Raw genomic sequence first — 13,538 nt, 5'->3', positions numbered from 1 at the left:
AAACCTTTGTTATCTCAAAACTAGCAAGAACAGAGAGCCATTTCAGGACGTCAGCAAAAGTGCTGCATTCCCATTCAGGCCTTGCTTTTAAAGTAGTATATGAGAAAAAGGTGGAGACTCCCAAGGAGATCCTGAACATTGTATGAGTTATGAAAAGAAGCCTGAACTATAAGAAAGAAAATGAAGTAAGTAGAGATTCCCCACTGCAGGGAAGAGAAGACTCAGAAAAATATAAATGTATAAATGCAAAAAATTGTGGAGGGAGATGCGAGAGAGGCAAGAGATCCTGTTCCAACTACCTTTTAAAACCTGTCTGATGTGGTTGGCATGCACTGCAGCAAAGGAGATTCATAATGCACGCCGGGAAAAAGTTCTGGAGACCAAAGCAAAGCAATTGAAATGTTTCTGTAGGACAACTGCAGAGATTTCCTGACTGTAGCTTTGTGGTGAGAACAGGTTGAGCAGATATCTGGCCAGATGCCATGGGCAGGACCAGGCAATCTCTGCAGAACCCTTCTGTTCCTTGTCTCTGTAAGTCTGTGGTCCCAAACTACAGCTGTGGCTTCTCCTATCCCTGGGAATGACCGTGCACTGAGATCTTTCTCATTCTGTGTTCTCATTCTTGCTCTTCTGTCTCCTGGAAAGCAAGACAATGTACAGAGGCAGGTTTTGATGCAGAAATGAGTTTCAGAGGTCATGTAAAAGAAAATGTGTGAAGGTGTGAGAGATAATGTCAGATTGGAAGCTGCAGTGCCAGCAGGATAGCAGGAACATTAGAATGGATCACTGAATATAGTTGCAGCAGTTTGTCTCTGCAGCTTTCATGAGCTGCTATTACTGCTCATGCATCTATTTGTGCTCTAACCAAACTAGAGGGCAAATGGCAGCCACTTCTCCTTGGGCTTAATCACTGTGTAATGCCAGCTCATGTGCACATGGCCCATGGTGTATGAAAAGGGTGTGTAACTGGATTTTCCCAAGGTTTTGACATGCTCTTCCACTGTAACTCTAGTAAAAACCAGGCACTGGAGCCGGAGTTGTCATTGGTTGTAGGGTATTTTGTCCTGGTTTAAGTGTACAGCAAATTTTTGGGCAGGAGATTAATTTTCTGTAAAATTCCTAGCATCAAGGGATGTATGAAATGTTGTTTCTCTTAGCTTGGTTACTTTACTGTGAGCTGGGTTGTAGCTTTGGTTTTAGGAGGCTGGTATTTTAGGCAAGTGATTTTTTTGTTTACCTCAGTTTCACGTGGCTTTCTATACCACAAATTGACACCTAAATCCAAGAGAAGAAACTTTGCAATGTGTAGGAAGGTCATACACAGGACTATTTTTTTTCAGTCTTATTACTGCCTTTGCAAGGAGGCAAGATTTTGTGTGAGAAGGACTACTTTGTTTTCCCTTCATAATGCTCATGTGATAATTTCAAGATTAAGATTTCCCCTTAGTACTTTGTAATTAGATAGAGAGATTCTTTAAAAACTGTTAGAACCATAACAGGAATGTCAAGATGCTCAGATGGCGAAAATAGACATTTCTCATATCCGAGAAAGTAATGTGTTGTGGAAGGCAAAATTTGATTATTAACAGAGTAATTATGTTGCAATATCCATAGTCTCATAAAAAGAGTTGGATTGCTACTGAAGAAAATTCCTGTAGTCACTCATCTTTGTTCCAGGAAGTCTGGCTATTGGTTCAGAATCACAGTGGAAACTAATATCTTCATAAAGATTAAGAGCCAAAAAAATCACGTATTTGTTCCTTTAAAGCATCTGATTTTTTATGCCAATATTTTGAAAATTATGGAAAATTATGGAAAAAGTATATGGAAATTATACCAAAAGTAATGATCTGGCAACAAATGGGAAGGAAAAGTGTTTAAAACTGCCAAATGGATATAGCAGAAAAAAAAATCACTTTGTAAATGACCTTTTGGTCCATCAACATATCTGGTGAAATCCTGGTTAGCATTCACAGCCAATGGAGCAAAAATACCTACAGGTGGAATTTGTGGCTCTCAAAGCAGGAGAACTGCTGTTGTAGGTGTCTGTGAGGCCATGTAGGCAACACTGCACCAAGGACTTTGCAAACAGCTGCATAAGCCAAAAGATGGGCTGTTGTGCTCCAGGAGGACCAGGACAGCCACAGACAGCCATCTATCCCTTCAAACATTCAGTGCAACTCATCTAAGCCAGTTTCTTTAAATGCCAGTGTTTTCAGTGTTTTTAAATGCCTCCACAAAAGGCAGGGAGAATAACTGACTGTATTGCTCCTGATTTCTCTACAAGGTAATCCGATGAAGACAATCTTATTAAATCATTAGAATAATATTTAGAAGCTTAGCCGCACTTGAGTCTCTTCATAGTGAGTTAAACATAATTTTCCTGTTTATTGCACTCCAGCAGCTGGGAGCAGGTGCTAGTGCTCTGCAGGGACTCATAACCTCATTCCTCGTTGTGTTTTTTACTTCTATTGGAACAAGTATTTGCTTTAATCCTTAAATAATTTGTACAAACCTGGAGGCTGTTCTTAAAATCTGCAGGGTCTAGGATTGTCTGTGTTTTGCATGATACTAATTATTTTCTCAGTTTGTCTTGGCAATTTGCTGTGGTAATGTGTTTACCTTGAATTCCCTGCTGGCTACGCCATGGAATTAATAGACACACAGACAAGATATCAGCAGCAAAGGAAATATATCAAGTTAATTACATTGCATCAGTAAATTAATTTCATTAGCATATTAAAATTATTGTGCCTCAAACAGAAATAGGTCTTATGAATTTGGATCTGGTTTTTAAAAATACTGTATTTTTTTTTTGGCTGACTGGATATTTTGGTTCATGTCTATTTCAAGGTAGGGATTGGAGTCATGCATGAAAACAGGATCGTGTTTTGGTGCCAGACAGCCATACACAACCTGGTTTTACCAACAAATTCCGTTGTTCTGCTCTTTCTATTATCTTTGGGTTTTGCTTACGTGAAGACAGAATACATGAGTTATTTAGTCATGAAAGATCTTTTTCCTCAGTCTGTTATCTTAATGAGCTATGCCTAAATAAAAGAAAAAGAACATGCATTACTATTCTCAAGAACTCATTTTCTGTGTAAAAGTTTGTATGAAACACTTTTCATGCATCAAAGCCTTCCTTTTAAAATATAATTTATTACATCTATCAATACTGTGCCGCACCTAAATGCAAATAGCACTCATCTTTAAAATATGGTAGCTGTTCTTTCAAAGTAGGAAATATAAGGCTCATCACAGATATTTTCCTGTTAGTGATCAGTGGGCTTCTCAAATTACCTCCATTTGTGTAAAGCATCATTAATTTATAACAGCAGTTTATAGATTAGATTATTACATTGAAATGAAAAGTGTTAAAGCAAGCCTTGTATGAGAATTCTACTTTGTGGAAATGTTGCACTTACAGTAATATCTGATATGATTTAAAACCTCAGTAAACAGAGGCATTTCTAAGACCCCAGACTGCTTTTGTCTCATGAATATCAAAGCCCTCTTCTTTGTTTTCCTTGTAGAGTCCTGTCATGGAAATGCACTTTTTGAAGGTGGAGACAGAAAACTTTTATTTAGTATACTGCCACTTATTCAGCTATAAATCATTTGTACTTTATACTCAATGCAATTTCAGAGAAATGAAGTAGCAAAGCCAGAACCAGAATCTGTAGTAAAATCACAGCCCTATCCAATCCAAATGGAACTTTACTGATTTTTATCCCTTTTTCCTTGTGTAGCCTTGAGTGGCTAGGCATTTTGGTCGCCAATGTAGATGTTGCAAACTTGTCCTCCAGAAAGTACATTCAAGAGGAACTCTGAGAGGAGAGAAGCTCTAGCACTCCAGCCCTGAGGTGACATATGTCTTGAAGGCACTGGGCTCTCTGTTGCCTAAAATACTTTCAAAGTGTGTGTCTCTGTAAAATCACCCAGTACATAACCACTAGAGAAATGAAGATGGAGTAATTTAAAATCACATCCGAGAGAAGGTCTTTAAGTTAGTTTAAGACTGATGAAACAATGGCAGCTCAGTTTCAACAAATCTCTTTGGAGTTGTGGGTGTTCTGTGCAGGTCAGTTTGTTAACAGGATGATGCCACCTGCCCTGAGGAAGACCTGAGAAAGGTCTTCTGAGTTGCAAGTAAAAACAGCCAGGTTTCTAAAATCATGCCATTCAATACAAGATACTGAATGCCTCCTCTGTGGTATGCCAGACTGCATTTTTCCTGTTTTCCAATTTCTCTGTGGACTAAAATATTCTCTGTTGACAATGCTCCATTCAAGATGGAGAGTCACCAACAGATCTGGGTTTCTGCTGTTTTCATGGCTGAGTGTCACTGAAAATTAGCAAAGGGTATGGGGGGGAAAACAAACAAACCAAACTATTTTCAGAAACTGCTTACATTGCTATATTTGTGGGACAATTCAACATTTGTATGTCAATAGTCAGTTGTTAGCAGGTAGTCAGAAAAAATCAGAAAGCTTAAAATAAACTTTAAGCACTGCAACTTCAATTATTTACTAAAAGAATATCCACTCTTTGGTACAATGGAATCAGAGCCAGAAAATTTATTCTAAGACTAGATGATAGAAAATTTAGAGAAATCTTGATCATATTTGCAAGATATTTTTCAAAATGCTGCTGTCAGAGGATTTTATATTGTAAAACTAAGACAGACTGGATCTCGTTTGAATTTCACTGTATAAAAAATGTTGCCATGTATTATGTCTGATGAAAAACAAAATGCCTAGTTATCATTTCTCTTTTTTCCTTTTTACTTTTTTTCTTTTTTTTTTCCAAATTCACTGCCATGCTCAGAGACATGTTCCACTAGACCAGGTTGTCCAGGACAATCTCCAGGCTGGCCTCGATTCTTTCTTCACCTATCTCTTCACTTACACCTTTAGTTTTATCTTCTCTTTGTCTCCTCTTTTTCTCCTCTCACCTGCCCACTTTTCAGTATGTTAACCCAGTCTTATTTGAGTTTGAGTGAGATTTCACCTCAGACTTTAGTCTAAATAGAATCAAGAGCAAGCCATACTTGTGCAGTAATCCAAAATGAAAAAACACAAGGAAAGGATCCAAAATGTGCCACAATCCACTTTTCAAAACCTTCCTAAGACTGTGAAGCAGACACTGAAGCCTTGTCTGAGAGATAAACACCTTCAACATTTCTGTCCTTTAGCACTTTCCTGGTTCTATCAGATTCAAGTAATAGCACTGAAACTAAATTAACATTTGATTAGCTGTAATCTCTGTCACTGATAATCAGATCCCTCTTCTGTGAGCTCTGTATGATCAAATTTATTGTTTTAAAATATTTATACTTTGTTTTGCAAAGCCCTAGGAGTGGAATGACACTGGATTTACAATACAGTAACTCAGTTATAGTCTCACTTAAAAATGAGAAGCCCAGAGTACACAACAAGCTATGTTAGAGAAGGACTCCAGCTCTGTAGTTCATATGGATATGCTTACAGCACTTTGTCAATAGTTTGATAAATGATGGGGCAATCTATGACAAATTTTCTTATGGGAGAAGAGTTGTGAACTCAGAGCAGTTTGCTGTTTACCTAATTTTCCTGGATCACAAATCAAATTATTTTGAGAGGCTTTTGCATTTGCTTTTGAGGAAAGTATGTTGTTTCTTAAGGAAAAAAATTATTTCAGATCAGAGGAAGGTGGTTATAACAATTGTCTCTTCAGCTCTAGAGGAAAAATATAGTTCTGAAAACAAGTATTTGCTATGATTCCCTTCTGGGTTTTGGTTTTGCTACTAGTTTTTCTTGGGGATGGGGGAGGTGCTTCATGTATGAGTTTTTTATGCTTTAGTAACCCATTTTGGTAACAAAAGATGCTGTACCTGGACAGCACCAGACGTTTTATGGTCCACTGATAAGTGTTGTCTTCTGTAAATGCTTCTGGTGGGCTCTGGAAGCCACAGGAGGAGCATGGCTGTGGCACCATGGGGGTGTCATGGCCTGCGCCACTCGTGCCAGCAGACAGGGCCTGGCTGGAGCTCTCCTCAGCCTGGGACGGTGCCGAGTGGGTGAAGCTCCTGCTTCACCTTCCTCCCAGCTGCTCTCTGTGTGACTCATCCGGCGTCAGGGCTGGGTCCACAGCCACTCTTGTCCATCTGTATTATTCAGAAACCATGGGCATGCTGAAAATTACCTTTATTTTTTTGTTCTGAAAATATAAAATTATATCCATATCATGTAGTTACATGTTAAAAAAATATTTCTGACTTTTGAACTGGTTTAGGGTATAATTTAGTATCTTCTCATATGAAGATTAGCTGATGGCACTGTCCTCCTGCAAAAATACATGTCTTTTAAAGTATTCTTCTGTTTCTTAATTTATTTCACTGCAGTTTTGCAATCTGCTGGCAGTTATTTCAAGACACAGAAAACAGTGTCTGGAACACACTGTATTTAGTGCAAATGTACTGAAAAAAACAGCTTCCAATTGGAACAGAATACTTTAGCAGTAGTACAATTCTAAGTGAGACAAAGCTGCAAACAAACAAACAAAAAATCCCCAAAGAAAAAAACCCGACAAAGTCCAAACCTCTAACCAACTAAAAAAATTTTGTATGTATTTTCTTCTTAAAAATAGATGAGACTTAGTAATGGTGGTAGGAAAATAGTGACTTGCCCTTCATGAAAACTGATGAGATTGCTTAAGAGGATATTCTTTTAACAATTAGTGGTTTTGTTATTGTTAGGATGAGACCTAATTCAAGTAGGGACAGGGAAGTTAATTAACAGACAATTCACTTTCCAAAAAGGCTATATCCTCTAAATCTGGAATGCTGGTATGAACCACTGCAGGCAGAGGCAAGATTTGGACCAGAGCAGGCCCCACAGCAGTGCACCCTGTATCCAGAGAGTAAATGAGGGCATGCCACAATGCTGTTACAGTAAACATACCTTAGAAAATAGAGATTAATTCTGAAGAATTCAAATAGCGAGGGGATATGAAATAAATAACTGTTGGTTCATGCTTGGAATTAGGAAAACACAGCTGTTCCTTGGTAAAACAGGAAAGCTATAACATTATTTAGTCATTCCCCGTTGGCGTTTATTTAGTAAGTGGAGATTCTAGAAAACAAAACACATTCTCTTTTTAAATTTAGCCATTCATGTAATTAGTGTTTCCTTCATCATATATGGAGGAAGTGGACCTGAGTTTCTGAATGTCTCATTTCTGTTAAGAGTGAGAGAATTATCCCTCCAGCCAAGTCCTGTCCTCCTTCTGTGGGAAGCAAAGTTCCCATTGCAAAATGTGATGAAGAAAAAATTTGTCAATAATTTTTCTCTCGTTCACATGGCACATTTACTTTTAAAGACAGACCTCTTATTCTCCAGCTGTCAAGAATATGAGTATAGAGAGAAGGGAAGCATCATTTTTATCGGTCTGTGATCCCCAAGAGCAAAAATAACGAGTAGGTATGTTGCTTTCACTCTCAATCAGAAATTATTTAAATTTATTGCTATGTTTAGTCTCAGAAAAATTAGGGTTTTTCATAAAGATGACTCAAAAAAGTCTTGTGATTTTGAACTGGAACATTTCTGGTTCTGATTATGGCTGACAAAACTGGTCATTTAATAGGACAAAATAGGGGAAAGTATTGTAGAAAAGGCAAAACTATACATTAGTTCTCCTTCCAAAGGCTTTTTAGTGTGCAATGGCATGCTCAAAAGCAAGTTATATGAGAACTAAAATTCACATGGCAAATGCATATTGTCAGATCTCTTTCTATAACGAAAAACTCATGCACATTTTTTTATAAAACACTATAAAAATATCCAGGACACTTTCTAAATCTCTCACATCATCCATAACCTGAGTAATTAATTATTATCCTCCAGGCTAACACTACCTGTACTTAATGCACTATAAAATGAGAACAGTGTACAACGGCGGCATTATGATGAAATATGCCCGAGAAATTACTCTTTGTGGAGCTTTACCAAGATCAGGACAGATTTTTTCTTTTTATGAGATACAATGGCATAAATTTGTAGCAGTTGTTCTGTGAAAAATGAAGGAAAGAATATATAAAAACATAAATTTTAGAAGTAATACTGAAAAAAATTAGTTATAGATCATATGGAAATTACTGTCAGCTAGATGGCTTAAAGTGAAATGACGTAAGTAAATCACCATAACACCAGTATTTATAATAGATAGAGACTGAAAGTTCACATTATTATTACGATGACTAGTGATATATGGTACATTGATGAAGAGAGATTCTGTATTTCTATAATACAAGTATAATTCTTGTGACATTTTTATAAGTGTTATACAGATAGTGTAGTTGATGTACTAAATTTTAATTATTTTCTTGAAAAGTACCAAAAAATGCATCCCATATATTTTTCTATGGGCTACTGTTTGCCCTATGCCTCTATCACAAATTTTAAAACTGCTTAATTTTTTAATAACATTACAGTTCAAATGCCTTTAAAATATGCTGGTATGCTTGCAAACATTGAAACAGGATATTGACTTTTTTATATTCTCAGATTTTCGCTATTACATTTGGTTAATCTGGCATAAATTGATTTTTCAGTGGTCAGAATCTGCACACTCAATTTTCAATGGTAGATTATACTTATTTTCTATTGTGGTTTGAAAAATATCTTAGATTCTGAAAAGGTTTCATCTTGTCACACGGTAAAATCTGTGTGGCTCTCTACTGAACAGATTACATTAGTTATTAGCCATTCAATGGAAAATTTAAAAACAAACAAGTGAAAAGTGACACATTCCATATGGTTTTTCAATTTCAATTGTAATGTCTCCAAATATTGTAGGTGTTTATTGACTGAGTTAAAGCTGTAATTTGACAACTCGACAAGTGCATCCCACACATCCCATTGCTGGCAGAGGTAAATTCTCAATAAAATTTTTTAACTTACTCAGTTTGCACATCCACATCTGCCTGCACATAGAAAAGAAATGACCAACTGGCTTTCTAGAAGTCAGAGAGCACAGGATTTCCTGGCTTCTCCCCATCACATCACCTGCAATTTTTATAATTGTTTTATAAGTCTCTTCCCCTGAGCCTCATAAATACCCTCACAGGCTACAGGGGAAGATCCACAGGTTCAGGGTATGAGCACCACAGTGATGTTATTCTTGACACAAAAATGATGCCTGGAATGTTATTGTTGGCATAGTATTTGCAGGATGGCTTAGGCAAATTTCTAGAATGGAAAGAGGAGCATGTGTTTGGATCAGAAAGGGCTTATGGATACAAGCTAGTCAATACTTAGCACAGAATTAGTGCGCTGGTGTAGGTGATCTCTAAATGTATGAAAGTGCAAATCTCTGGCCAAAGGATCCTGCTGGAAAAAGGGTTCACATTTTTTAGGGATAACACCTTCTGCAGCTGCTACCATGTCCAAATAACACAAGTTCTGGAATTATTCTGGACCCTGAGTTTTGCAGCCCAAGGTATTATTTAATATGCTTAATATGTTTTACCATTCAAACTGCCTGTCAGAACATGGGAACTTCAGGTATGACACAGAAAATAACCTCACACGATTAACAACTGGGCTGTGGGATAAGAAGGCATGGGAGCCTTGGGGGTTCAAATTCTTCCTAAAGAGAGTTGAAGGAGTGTGGATAGGGTGGCAGAGGGAGCCAGTCTCACAGTCTGCACGCCGTCTTGGAAGCAGTCCTTAGGGCGAGATGTAATTAGAAAACCTTCAGGGTGTGCCCTGGAGAGAGCCAAAAGCACTACCAGGCAAGCAGCATAGACAAGCAAGACTCTGTGTGCGCTGTCACCTCTGACTGACCCAGAGAGTTACATCCTAATGACTTGTGTTGCAGCACAATAATCACGTATGTTTGAAAAGGGGAGAGTGCTCTGTACACTCTTCTCTGTAGTGCTGCATCCTTCACACAGGATTACTCTTTTTCCCAAGTTATTATATGTGTGAGCTTCCCAAGACCTTTCCATCACATGATTTTGAAGTTTTCACTTAATTACTGAAGTACACAGTGGTTGTGTCAGAATATTTTTTTCCATAGCTGCCTAGTATCTGCTCTTGTCATTCATATATTGATACACGGTGATTCAGTTTACCTAAAATAGGAGTAAGCTGGATATTTCCAGGCAATGTTGACTGTGCAACTCAAGCACTGAACCTCTTTGCATATATAGAGCCTTCCTGACAGGCCCCAGCTTCCAGAGACATTGGAAATTCCAAACAGAGCCATGGTAACCCTATTTTCAGAGATGGAATGGTGGCTGATGAGCATGCCTAATGCCTTAATCTTTGCATATGTTGGCTCTTTTCTGTTTATCTTGATGTAATTAACTGAACAGTCCCCATATTAGTTCATTTAGTGTCATGAGAATTGGTATCTTCCTCTCGTATCTGCTGCAGCTGTCCTTCCCTGGTTTGACTCCAGTGCACACACTGTACTTCTTGCAGTGACTCATATGCTGAAAAATGTCGTAACCACATGAAAACGCAGAGATGGCCTACAGAAAGCACACAGATGCAATCAGATATGCCAGTGGTAAATAATGCTTAACACAGACCAAAAGAGCACAGAAAGCCTAAATGTTTCACTAGCAGTGGAAATGAATGGGAACAAGCTGAACTTTTCAAATTCATTAAGGAAAATCACCTGACTCATATAGGTCCTTCTATGCAAAAATTACTGTAGGAAGGAGTTGTAGTGAGGCAAATAATGTCCACATGAATGTGCAACATACCTCCTGTGAACAAAACTCGTGACTGTAATTAATTATAAATTCTATTATTTTCGTTCTTAGATTCTTAGAATTGCTCTTCATTAGTCACTGGAAATAATATACATTCCAGTGGCCCATGCACCATCAAAAATAAATCTGCCAAATTTTGCACTTATTTTCCTTGCCTGAAAATATAATTTGTATTGTCATATAATGTCATAGGCATTTGTTTAGAACCTGAGTTGAAGCAGGTGATGTGTTTCTGCTTCAAATTGCAACAGTCTCTTTGCAGTCCTTCAAATTTTCTTGCAAATTCTCATCTTGTAAGGCTCAGTCTACTGCAGTGTGAAACCTCCCTACAAACTATAGAGGGCAGGTGAGGATTGTGAAGCTGTGGCTGGGTTTGTACACTCCGTGTTTAAGTGCCTCATAGGAGGCATTTTCTCACGTTTCTTCCAGAGGGTGACTTGTCCTCTCTCCTTCTGTAGAGAGACGACTTTTTAGTTTTAAAATACATTCAGGAGTTCACAACTCGAGATAAGGAAAAGGAAACACAGGTGAAAGTTGCTTAGTAGATGGAGTCTAAAATCAAATATTAACAAAGGAAGTTAGATAAAAGAAAGACTGTTAAGTTTCCACCTTTCTTTTGTTTTCCTGCCATCAGAGGTGAACCTGTGTCAACAATTGCCAAAGTATTCATAATTCCAGCATTCACTTTTGTCTGATGTAGGTCATAGAGTTTATCTTGGTCTCAATGTGGTGTGGTGTGGATTTGGGTGCTTTTTTGCTTTCAGATTTAAGGAGTGAAACTGCAGAGCTCTACAGATAGATGTTTTTAGAGTACTGGGTGGGAAAGCAGCAGTGTGTATATTGACACTGCTTTTTCCAAATGGCTAATGACAGTTATTTCTGAATGATTGCAAATGTTGCATTTAGAGATAGAATTAAATCAGACCTCTCATTCAGGTATTGTATAATCATTTGGAAACATGACATTTAGCTACTTAGCTCAGTAAAGAATTTATTTTCAATGTAGTGTAGGGGGAAAAAAAAAGAAAGAAAAACACAGATGTTTAGATGCATAAACTATCTAGTGGGGAAGTGGGTGTAAAATCCCAAAAGAAAGGAAAAATAATGTCAAAATATACAAAGGGATTTTTAGGCTGGTGTCATAGGGAAGGTGGTAATGGTGTTGGAATGCAATTTTATCCACTTTCCTTCCACTGCATGGTGTCTTTCTAACAAAGACCATAGCCAGGAAAAATCTGGTTTGGAATTTTTTTTTAAATGGTTAACTATATAAAAAGTTATATAAATATAGCATATAGGAAAGGAGCAAGAAGGACCATAGCTAGGTAAGAGGAAAGGTTTCCACCTACACTTTTGATTTGTTTAAACTAAAATTTAAATTTGGAAAGTAAATTCTTTATCCTTATTCTTTAATGTACTTAAAAGGGAGATTAGAGATGGGAAACACTAATGAAAACTATTATTGTGGAGACTAGCTTTGTTTTAAGATTTTTCAGCTACATAGAAAGCTAACCCAGGTAGATAAAAGTGACATATTCTTATAAAAGTGACATATAAAAGTAACATATTCAATAAAAGTGAATATTCTTATAAAAGTGACATATTCTTATAAAAGTGACATATATAAAAGTGACATATTCAATTACTTAATCAATTTGTTAATTTTATTAATTTCTTTTCAAGTTTGTAATTATAAGATGGCCCAATTTTTAATGAAAACATGAGGTAAATTGATATTATGCAAAGCATGATTGGATATAACAGTACTTCACAGATACTGTGTAACCTCACAAAGGTTCACCCTTAAAAGACAGTTTTTCATTTAGAATGTGTGTCCATGTAGTAATTACTAGACACAATATGTGGATAAATTAATAGCATTATTGTCTAAGCACAGACAAATGCATATCCAGACATGTACATGTAACCACGTATTTACTGCAGGTGTCAAATTTCCATGAGTGAATTCTCAAAACCACAAGTGTACATATGAAATCTTCAGAAGCAGATGAGAACAAAGCTGGGTTTTCCCCCCAGACATTTCCTCTCTTTAATGAAGCTGAGATACCAGGTTTGCACACATGTCTCTTCCAGACTTGGTATACATGGAGAAAGTCCCAGTGCCTTGAGAAAACACATTTGGCAGCTGCTAATATATTAATCAATTGAGTATTGGATTAGCCCAGCTGTTCCCTGGAGCGAGTGCATTACTGAGAACAGCAAGTCAATTGCCAACTTGCTTAATTTGCTTTTGCAAGAATTTCATAACCAAGACTATGAATATTTATCTGTTTTTTCTCTCAGAGAGATGATCCAGGCTGAGGGAATAGCTTTACTGATAATTTATGGACCTGAGACTATGGCCTTGTTTTATTAAACATGATTTATTTACAAGTCTCAAAATAATCTTTCTCCTCCTTAGCCTTTCCCCAAGAATTACAGATTACAGTCACACTTGATTTTTACCTCTGAGTTAACATTTTATATTTGGTCTTTGTGTTTAATGCTTTCTCTTCCTAAGTGTAAAAAAAAATACGGTAAACAATGCCAACTAGAACATTTAATTTTCCTGAGACTACAGCACCTATAAAATTAACCAAAACTACAATTTCTCTGGATTTAATGTAAACTAGAAATTAGTTCTTTTACTTAAGAAATATTCAGGCACTAATTAAGGCAGTAATGGACATGAATGTTACAGCTCCTCACCAGTGTCTGTTTCTACGCCAGGCTCTCAACCCACCAAGCAATTTACACAGAAAACATTTTCTTT

The sequence above is a fragment of the Melospiza georgiana genome, chromosome Z (genome assembly GCF_028018845.1).
Source record: "Melospiza georgiana isolate bMelGeo1 chromosome Z, bMelGeo1.pri, whole genome shotgun sequence".
Taxonomy (NCBI): Eukaryota; Metazoa; Chordata; class Aves; order Passeriformes; family Passerellidae; genus Melospiza; species Melospiza georgiana.
Note: the sequence above shows the minus strand (reverse complement) of the source record.